Source organism: Rhinopithecus roxellana, chromosome 11 (genome assembly GCF_007565055.1).
Source record: "Rhinopithecus roxellana isolate Shanxi Qingling chromosome 11, ASM756505v1, whole genome shotgun sequence".
Lineage (NCBI taxonomy): Eukaryota > Metazoa > Chordata > Mammalia > Primates > Cercopithecidae > Rhinopithecus > Rhinopithecus roxellana.
Genome location: NC_044559.1, coordinates 57,873,215 through 57,883,916, shown reverse-complemented (window position 1 = coordinate 57,883,916; position 10,702 = coordinate 57,873,215). Strand labels below are relative to the sequence as shown.

Sequence of the window (10,702 nt, the reverse complement as noted above, 5' to 3'; positions counted from 1 at the left end):
GTATACACTTAATTGTAGGATGGCTTCCAACTTCCTGAAAAACAAGGATTCACCTCCCCAAAATGGCCAGTGAAGTCTTCTCCCTTGACAGGCATCAAAACCATCAAGGGTTTGGGCTTCTGTTTTCTTTATTCTTTCTGTTAAGCTCTTCCTATGAAGTTGTCCCACATTTGATGTGTCCTTTGTTTAATTACCACTCATTCCCTGCCAATTTAGAAAAACTTGCTTTCGTTCTACTGCTACAGCTGAAAAGGAAGGATAAAAGACGGTCTGGGATTGTTTTTTCAAGGGTAGATGGGGAGAAGTATTTTCCAAAAGCACCCAGCAATTTTCTCCATTCCCAATTGTGACATTTCTTTCATGGTTCGTCTCTTTTTTGAAGAAAGACGATTCTTGTATGCCAAAATGCCACATGTTACAAATGCAGTCGGCATCCCTGAAACACTCATAGGGTAACTTTGTGATCTGCTGAAGTGTCTGGGTGACACAGTGTGCAGCTCAGCTGCCAGGACCCTAAATGAATGCCGATTACAATTAAATGCAAATTAGTTGCAGCAGTACATACATAATTTCTTCAGCTGCCTGCGTATTCCAAGGCACAAATGCTATTCCAGACTGTTATAATTAATTGCCCCAGATAAGTACATGAAGAATGTCTCCATCATTTCATCTTTCATCATTGGTGATTTTCCCATCTGACACAAGGAGCATGAGTTTACCAGTTAAGCAGTTTAATTAGGTTAATTGCTGCAGCCACCAGTATACTGTGGAAGTCACTAGACTGTCTGTTGCCTAGCCACCTTGTCTTTATGCATTACAGCATACCCTGTGCCGAACTGCGGGTGAACCAGGCACAGCTCCTGCGGCATGGTAACACTGTCCTTCTGGTCGAATTCACAGTGTCTCTCTAGTGCCCAGCACAGTGCTCATTAAATTTGTTAACTAAATGGATGAACGAATGCTCTAGAGTGTTATACTTTTATCACTGAAACGCTTTACTTCCACAGGAAGTCAGAGAAGCTCTATAAATGAGAAGATCAGAGGATGTGACAAGAAAATGGCTGGTGAGGACAGAGCCCACGACAGAGTGTCTGTCTGCCTTGCTACATTTCTGCGGCTGTGAGGCTGAGCCTAAGGTCGGCCTGGCCTGGTCCACTTCCACTGGGATGTGTTAAAAGAGTGTCGGAACATCAGAACACTGTCTGGGAACCATGTGGTCACACTTTCCCTTCAAACAGAGACTCAAGAGCTCACAGCATGGTGCTGGTATCTCTGCCAACACCCTACAAAGTGTCTTTGCAGATGTCTCCATTTGACCAGTGAGCGTTACAATGGACCCATTCATGAAGTAAAAAAACTCCTTATTGCATGAGTCAGAGGTCATGTGCTACAACCAAAATAGGCTTTCCTGCCATCACTGCCACTCTGAAGTGGCTGCCCAGCTACGGCTATATGGTCTAACTAATCTTGCATCTGGGTGGCCTCATATGACTAGTTCTCACCAAAGGAATTGTGGCAGATTCCCTATAGTGGACCACACCAGTAATTCCCACTTCATATTGTTTTATAATATGATGTTGCACTCCTGTAATAAGCCATGGGCTCTATGTTCTCTCCCCTTCAATCTGGGTAAGCTTGTGAGGCTTATCAGGCCAAGTCACAAAAGGTGATACAGCTTCCATCCAGGCCTGTTGGGATACTCTTGGAACCCAGCCACCAAGGTGTGAGGCAGCCCAGCAGCCACATGGAAAGTCCAACTGTGGGTGTTCTGGCTATGGCCACAGTTGACGCACAAGGAGACACCAGCCTTTGAGGTGAAGGGGAGGTGGTGGTAAGTTGTCTGATACCTCCACCCCCAGCCTTCAAACAATCCTAGGAGACACCAAGTGGAACAGAAGCAAGCAGTCCCCACCAAGCCTTGCCCAAATTGCAAATTCCTGGGGAAAACAAATGTTGTCATTGCTGTAACACACCAAGTTGGGGGTGATTTGTTAAACATCAATAAAGAACTGGAATGGGAATGGGAGTGGAAATGGTCTATGCCACTTCCAGTCCAGGCATTCGGGAACTGGGGATGCCTTCTCCATACCCTCTCCTTCTCCAAGGCCCTCAGACCACAAGATGAAAAGAACCAAGTATCTCAGCCAGGTGTGGTGGCTCACGCCTATAACCCCAGCACTTTGGGAGGGCAAGGCAGGCAGATCACAAGGTCAGGAGATGGAGACTAGCCATCTGGCATGGGGCTAACACAGTGAAACTCCATCTCTACTAAAAACGCAAAAAATTAGCTGGGCTTGGTGGTACACGCCTGTAGTCCCAGCTACTCAGGAGGCTGAGGCAGGAGAATCGCTTGAACCTGGGAGGAGGAGGCTCCAGTGAGCCAAGATCACGCCACTGCACTCTAGCCTGGACAACAGAGCAAGACTCCTTCTCAAAAAAAAAAAAAAAAAAAAAAAAAAAAAAAAAAAAAAAAAAAACTAGTGTCCTGATTGCTACACTGTGGCAAGTCTTGGGTCAACCAAAAATACCTGCATCAAACTGCTCAAAAGCTAGAAATAAATTTCTATTGTGTGAAGCCATTAAAATTTAACAGTTTCTATTTTTACAGCATCTAAAATTACCCTAACTAATTCAATTCATTTTTTCTACTCTGTCCCAAACCTTACACTTTTACCAGCATTTTCTTCTCTGTTCATTTCCCAATTTTCTAAGTAATACCAACCATTGTGTTTCTGTTCAATTAGCCTCACACCAAGAGATGAACATTGTGTATTCTCAGGACAACACTCACAAACTTTGAACCCCATTGGGTGATGGTTAGTCTGAGGGCAAAGGAAGAGTAGGAACTCCCCCTTGCCTTTTATTTTATTTTATTTTTTTGAGATGGAGTTTCACTCTTGTCACCTAGGCTGGAGTGCAGTGGTGCAATCTCGGCTCACTGCAACTTCCACCTCCCGGGTTCAAGAGATTCTCCTTCTTCAGCCCCTCACCCCAGTAGCTGGGATTACAGGCGCCCACCACCACGCCTGGCTACTTTTTGTGTCTTCTAATAGAGACGGGGTTTCACCAGTTTGGCCAGCAGTTTTTCTAAATTGGCAGGGAATGAGTGGTAATTAAACAAAGGACACATCAAATGTGGGACAACTTCATAGGAAGAGCTTAACAGAAAGAATAAAGAAAACAGAAGCCCAAACCCTTGATGGTTTTGATGCCTGTCAAGGGAGAAGACTTCACTGGCCATTTTGGGGAGGTGAATCCTTGTTTTTCAGGAAGTTGGAAGCCATCCTACAATTAAGTGTATACGTTGGGGCCACAGAACTAAAAGACTAAAAAATTATTCATATGCAGGGCTTCTGTGTTCAACTGTATGCTGTCCCTTTTGAAGGACTTATCTTGGACAGTTCTAGGCTTACCTTGACTTTCATTTCTCAGAGCATTGCTTGGAATTTCTCCATAGACATGAAGGCTTTTTATTTTTATTTTTATTTTAGTATTTTAGCTCTAAAATAATTTAGAAACATGTCTGAGGACTAGGATAGATATGCAAGCTGAATCTAATATAGGTGTGTGATCATTTGGATGTTTGTCCCCTCCAAGCCTCGTGTTGAAATGTGATCCCCAGAGTTGGAGGTGGGGCCTGGTGGGAGGTGTTTTGGTTGTGGGGGCAGATCCCTCACATGGTGCCTTCCCCGGACTAATGAGTGAGTTCTGGCTCTGTTAGTTCACTCGAGAGCTGGTTGTTTAAAAGATCCTGGCATCTCCTCCCCTGTCTCTTACTCCCTTTCTTGCCATGTGACATACCTGCTCCCGCTTCACCTTCTGCCATGAGTGAAAGCTTTTTGAGGCCTCAGCAGAAGCTGAGCAGATGCTGGTGCCATGCTTATACAGCCTGCAGAACCGTGAGCCAAATAAACCTCTTTTCCTTATAAACTGCTCAGTCTCTGGTATTCTTTCATAGCAATGCAAAAAGGACCAACACTGTGTGTGTGTTTTCCATATGTGTGTGTTTGTAATAATAAGAGACGTGTCACAATGCAATGAATTATATCATTAATGTCAGTAAGTTTATGTGGATTTTAAGTTGGCTCAGAAGGCATTTCTTGAAGAGTGCTACTCAACTTGTTCAAAAGATATTGCCATTGCCAGAAGATGCTTGTGGCCTAACACTTCCCTTGTTTTATTTGGCCATGGAATCCTTTCTTTACATATCTTTATTAACACCCTTGTAACCGCCATTCCTCAAAACATCCTTTGGGAAATGCTGAACCACAGCAATCACAAAGAAAAAGAATTAAAAGCAGGGACTTGAGCAGATATTGTACACCCATGTTTATAGCTAAATTATTCACAATGTCAAAAGTTAGAAATAACTCAAATGTGCATTGATGAATGAATGAATAAATATAAGATGGTATATATGTACAGTAGAATATTTTTCAGTCTTACAAAGGAATGAAATTCTGATACATGTTGCAACATGGATGGACCTCAAAAATGTGCTTATCTAAATATAGCAGACACAAAAGGAAAAATATCATGTGATTCCACTTATATGAGGTACCTAGAGTAGTCAAATTCATAGAGACAGAAAGTAGAATGGTGATTTATAGGCACTGGGGCGATGGAGGAATGGAAATTTGTTTAATGGGTAGAGTTTCCATATTGGATGAAACAGTTATTGACTGGCTTGTGAAGTGGTTGTACAACATTGTGAATGTACTTAATGCCATTAAATCGTGCATTTAAAAATGTTTAAAGCGGCAAAGTTTGTGTGCTGTGTGTTTTTCCATAATAAAAAAAAAAAAAAAAAGAAAAGAAAAAGGAGTAATTAGAGAACAAGAATGAAGTAATGGAGATTAAAACTAGCATGGTGGCTCACTCCTGTAATCCCAGCACTTTGGGAGGCCAAGACAGGCAGATCACTTGAGATCAGGAGTCTGAAACCAGCCTGGTCAACATGGTGAAACCCTGTCTCTACTAAAAATACAAAAAAATTAGCTGGGCATGGTGGTGTGCACCTGTAATCCCAGCTACTTGGGAGGTTGAGGCAAGAGAATCCCTTGAACCCAGGAGGTGGAGGTTGCAGTGAGCCAAGATTGCATTACTCCACTCCAGCCTGGGCAATAGAGTGAGACTCTGTCACAAACAAACAAACAAACACCCCAAAACTAGAATATCTCCTCTTACAGCATTTTATTACAAAGGTTAGAAGAGAAGATAAGGAAATGGATTTTTTTTAAAAAAGAGAAATGGAAAACAGAAAATGAAAAACTGGAAAATCAGAAGTCGAATGAAGAAGTCCAAGATCTGATGGACAGGAATTCCAGAAACAGGAAATGAGAAAATAGAGTGCACAGAATTATTAAAAATTAATACAAGAAAACTTCCCAGAGCTGACGGACACAAGTGTCTAGATTGAAATGGCCCATAATGTGCTGAGAACATATCAAAGACTGAAAATACTCCTACATAGAGACATGGCATCATGGAACCTGTGACAATGGAATGACCTTAAAAGATTCCAGAAATCAGCCTTATATATGAAGGATTAGGAATAAGAATGGTACTGGATTTTCCAATAGCGACACCATGAGCCACAAGGCAATGGACCAAAGCCTTCCATATGCAAAGGGAAAATAATTTCCAACCTAAAATTATTATTATTATTTTTTTGAGACAGAATTTCACTCTTGTTGCCCACGCTGGAGAGCAATGGTGTGATCTCGGCTCACCACAACCTCCACCTCCTGGGTTCAAGCGATTCTTCTGCCTCAGCTTCCCGAGTAGCTGGGATTAGAGGCATGCAACACCACGCCTGGCTGATTTTGTATTTTTAGTAGAGACAGGGTTTCTCCATGTTGGTCAGTCTGGTCTCGAACTCGTGACCTCAGGTGATCCGCCCACCTCGGCCTCCCAAAGTGCGAGGATTATAGGCATGAGCCACTGTGCCTGGCCCCAAACTAAAATTCTATGCTTAGCTGAAAGACTGATAAGGAAATGCTGGTAATCTTGTTGCAGTCAGCACTAAATTCATGTAAGATTATTTGTTCGTTAAGGCTCTGCTCTGCAGGCTAGTCAGTGTAAGGATGTTTGCTATCAAACACTTTTTCAAAGCATTTTTAATTCATCTGTTCTTTCATTCAGTACTTAAGAGAGGTCGTGTAGTAGCAGAGAAGGAATTCAGAGAACTGTCTCGACTTCCTTTTGCCATTGTCTTATTTTTGAGCCTGTGTGTTCTAGATCCTGTGACTTATTGTTTCTTGGTTTAATCTCTCATTTGGCAAGATCATATCCTCCAACAGCTGTAGAGAAATGGAAAATATGAGTACCTACACATCAATAAATGTATTTAGTCTATAATTAAATTTGACAGTAAATTAAGAAACATAGGATCCCAAAACAGAGGAGCCCAAGAATGACAGCCGTACCTGTCTTGTTCTTTATTGGCCAGTTTGCCCCATGCGGGCATCCCAGAGCCTGTAGGCTTTGAGCAAGGAGATCCTTGAACATCACTGAAGTCTGGGAGGGAAGGCAGAAGCAGACCCTCCAAGGGATCTGGTCATGTGGGGCCAGGGCATGGGATCTATAGTTCTTCATGCTTCAGCTCCCACCATGGTAGATGCCAGGAAAGATGCTGAGTCTGCTGGAGAGGAAGCAACAGCCAGGGTACTAGGCTCTGCACTGAGTGCCCGGCTGAGAGCCTCGGGGGTGGAGAGTGGACAGGAGAGAGGGCTTAACAAAAACTGGGGTGGTGCAATCAAGTTTATTTCACTTCCCCCTCCCAAACAAACCCACCCTCTGAGAAGTAACCATGTTCAACAGCTTAGCTCAGAAATATTAACATCTCTGATTGTTGGTCAGGAAGCACGATGCCATTTTTATCTTTTTCATCTGAACAAAGTCAAACAAGACCTCTCTCTCTTCAGGGCAAACAACCTTGACAGATGGGTTTCCTGGGCAACTGTAGGCACCTTGAGTATTTTTTTCAGTGCAGTTACCTCTGTACCTGACACTCAGTCAATGTTGCTTGAGTGGACCAGTGAATGACTGTCCAGCATCAATACATTCCTGTTGATTTGTTAGATGAGGAGACCATAAGGAAAAAAAAAAGTCACATTATGTGGATCAGTTGTTCTCAAACTTGAGCATGCACAAGCATCATGTGGGGAAGATTGTGAAAACTGCAGCCTTGGTTTCCAGTGTTCAAGTTTCCAATTCCGTTGATCTGGGGTGGAGAGGAGAATTTACATTTTTTAAAACAACATCTCAGGTGAGTCTGGTGCAGGTGGTGTGGGGACTACATTAAGAGAAACAATGCTGAAAGTGCTAGTCATTTGTGGCGTGTTGCCTTAGGGATGTGAATTGTAGAAAAGACCATGTTTTATGTTTACTCCCAGCAAGAGCCACACCTACAGGACACAGCTGCAGATACCACATTTGTCTTCCTATCCACATGATATTGGAGAGAACTTGCTACTGAAAAAGGAACTTGACCACTATTGCAACAAATGACTTGTCAATCCACAGGGTGAGCTATCCACACAGTGTGGGCTGAGATGTGCCAAAGTCTTATTTCACTCCCAAATATCTCTCATCTTATAGCATTTCACCCCACAGGAACTTACTTTGTGCCAGGCACTGTGTTCAGTTCTGGAGACAACAGGTGTTTCAGAAATGGAAGTCTTGAGTCAGGCAGGATGATGCACACCTCTAGTTCCAGCTACTTGGGAAGCTAAGCCTGGAGGATCACTTGAGCCCAGAAGTTCGAGGCCAGCCTGGGCAACATAATAAGATCCTGTCTCTAAAAAATAAAAAATAAGAAAAAGATATAAAGGTTTTTAAAATCTTTTACCGCATCTGTACTTTCTTTGGGCAAAAATGCAGCCATGTTCCCTGTGAATCCAGTAGCAAGACCAGTGAGCATGAAGTCATCTATGGTGAGTGGATGAAGGGTAGTAGAAGGTGTGAACCAGAAAAAACTGCTTTTCTTAACCAACCTCAGTGAAACTGTGTGGAGAACCCATGTTTTCTAAGATCGTATGCTTTGAGAAACTTTGCTGTTTGGTTCGCTTCGATGGGAACGGGAGGGGCAAAGCCTCATGGGTCACTTTGACATAGAGAAGCAGCCTTGGTTTCCAAACCAGGTGATAAGAAGTTTGAACACAACATTCCACAGTTCTCTTAACTTTGCTGTTTCTAAGGAAACATGACCCTGAGTCCAAGTCTTAGACTTGCTGGTTATTAGACTGTGATGTTCCCAATAGAATCTAAAAAGAAAAAAAAAGTTTGTGATGGGACGTGGCCAAGGCCACATAAATTTACAACGTGCCTCCCAGGCCATCCCACAGCTGCAGAAGGATGGGCAACCTCTTCCTTTTGAACAATTATTGCTTTCCTACCTAATGGCAAACTTCTTTCCCAATGACTCCCTCGGCCCCACTTCACTCTTCTTCCTCCTGAATGATTGCTGCGTACTTAGTTTCTAAACTGCCTGTTCTTCGTGGCAGCATCCAATATAGAGTTGTTCCATCTTCTCTAGCTCCTCTTAAAAATCATTCTGCAAAAGCCCAAAACCCATAACAAGACCCCCTGCAACCCCGTCTTAATGACATGCCTCACAATTTCTGTGGTGTTCCATGACCCTTGTCGTAGCAAGTTAACAAACCTATTTTTTTTTTTTTTTTGGCCACAAGTACGTTCTTAGTAATCCTCACTTGATGGACTTTATCAAAGGGTAGAGGTTGGCAAAGATAGGACTCTTCTCCTTCCAGAGGTGTATGTTTTGCAACCAGATCTCTGAGAAGAATTAATAGTAACAAGCCCCGAGTTGCCGTGTTTGCCAGCCTTTGTGGTGTAACTACTCAATGTTCTGGTCAATTTCAAGCTATCAGCATGATGCCATTTTGAACACAGAGTTGGGAAGAGATGCAGTCACTCAGCTTTTGGGGGTCTTTACAGATTGGATCCAGCAAACCACTTACCAACTTTTCTCCCCACCTTACCCACTTTTCTCAAACAAGAACTTCTTTTTCTCATTGAGTTTTCCAGATTTGTTTCTCCAGAGAGTAGCTTATGATCTTGTATCCCTCTGAATTTGAGCAAGGAATCTAGCGCTAAGCTGACGTATAAGAAGGTTCTGAGGAATGTCATGACAAATAGGAATCACTGACACAGATCCTGCATGTAAAAATTGATGAATGGGAAACAGCCCAGAGATTCAAAGACTAGCAGACGTCCATTCATATAGTTACCGTTGGTTGCCTCTTGGAAGGTGGTTTCAATGGCTAGGACTGAAGCCTCATGGTTTCATCCTAGAGAAGAGATACACACCCTCTTAGGTATCAACATGGGCTCATCTTGCTTTGGCCCAGGCTTAATGAAAGCCTTCAGAAAGACCTGTTTTTTTTTTTTTGTTTTTTTTTGTTTTTTTTTTTTTTTTTTTTTTAAGTCATACAAAGAAAATTATCTTTGTGGGATATCCGTGAAGTAATTATAGATAACAGTCCACGATCTGGCAGCTACAAGTTCAGCCACTTGGCTGAGAAATGAATTCCCTATCTGCTACTTCAAGACCTCATTATGTGCTCACGCTGACAAATTGGTAACGAAAAGACTTAAAAAGTTTCTGAGAGCAAAGCAGCTCCTTTCTTAGCCTGACTGGCCCACAGAGAGGGCCCTTGGGAGCAGAGAACTAAATTCAATGCAAATTTCAAACAAGATTACCAGTGGCTTCTCATCCTCTTGGAAGTTTGAGAATGTGTAAACTGTACAAAGCCAACAGACAAAGATGGAAACACCATAATTGCAGGGGTGGGGAAAAGAAAATGGTTTAAGCTAGGCTAAGAAGGTTGGTATTATTTTTCTAAAGAGGCATAAGTTCCTTCGACAAGAATACAAAGGAAATGGATCTTACTTTCAGTTCCGCACTTGACTCAGTAAACTCGTGTAGTATCTTTCTTGTGCTGGAGAAATCAGAATGAAACTCTCTGTCTACTGAGGGAGATGGGTATAGGAGGCAGTTACTCACTTCTTTGCTGTCACATCCAGTCATAGCCTTTTCTCTGAAATCTGCATTTCCCAGATAGCCTTAGCAACAGGCATTGGTCCCTGTTTAAGGCCGTGGGGACACTGGCTTGAGATTGGAGGATGGGTATTGGGTAGATGGCCGGAGAATCATTCCCACCTCTCTTTGCTTCAGGTGGTATTCCGGTGGTCCTAGTTCTGCTGGACCAGATCAAGCCAGGGAGCCTTGACTGCTGGGCTCTGGTAACAGCTTATGTTTTACCTTTGTTCTTCTAGCCCTGTGACTGTTAGCAGCTTCCTAGTGTAACTAAAATCTGAGATTCCCCCTTATCTCTTCTTTGGTTTATTCACTCTCTTAACACCTTTGTAACTGGCTTATTGCATTAAATTCCTCCTGCTGAACTACCCAGAAGGGCTTTATTTTATTGACCATAGCCTGAAAAATACAAAAAACAAATAAATAGTTATAAATGTAATACGATGCTGCTATAAATAGCGCCTGTACAAGGCCCTCTGGTGACACAGATGGTGGCTCTCTCTCTCTCTTACTTGCGGGGACAAAGAAAGCTCTCCTTGAAAGGAAAATTTGAGCTGTATCTCCAAGAATGAGTAGAAAATCCCAAGGGGGTGGGGAGGAAGTATTCCAGACATTTACCAGAAGTATGGCAGTGTGACAAAA

The 10,702-nt window shown here is 42.7% G+C and overlaps 1 long non-coding RNA gene across 1 annotated transcript; it reads right to left on the bottom strand.

Annotated features, from left to right (window-relative positions):
- Positions 1 to 5,865: 5,865 nt before the first annotated feature.
- On the bottom strand, positions 5,866 to 10,344 carry LOC115900284. The gene is made up of 4 exons (XR_004059940.1): positions 10,028 to 10,344; positions 7,626 to 7,801; positions 6,429 to 7,225; positions 5,866 to 6,302 (listed from the first exon to the last, which is right to left on the bottom strand). It is a non-coding gene; the product is annotated as an uncharacterized LOC115900284 (long non-coding RNA).
- Positions 10,345 to 10,702: the final 358 nt, after the last annotated feature.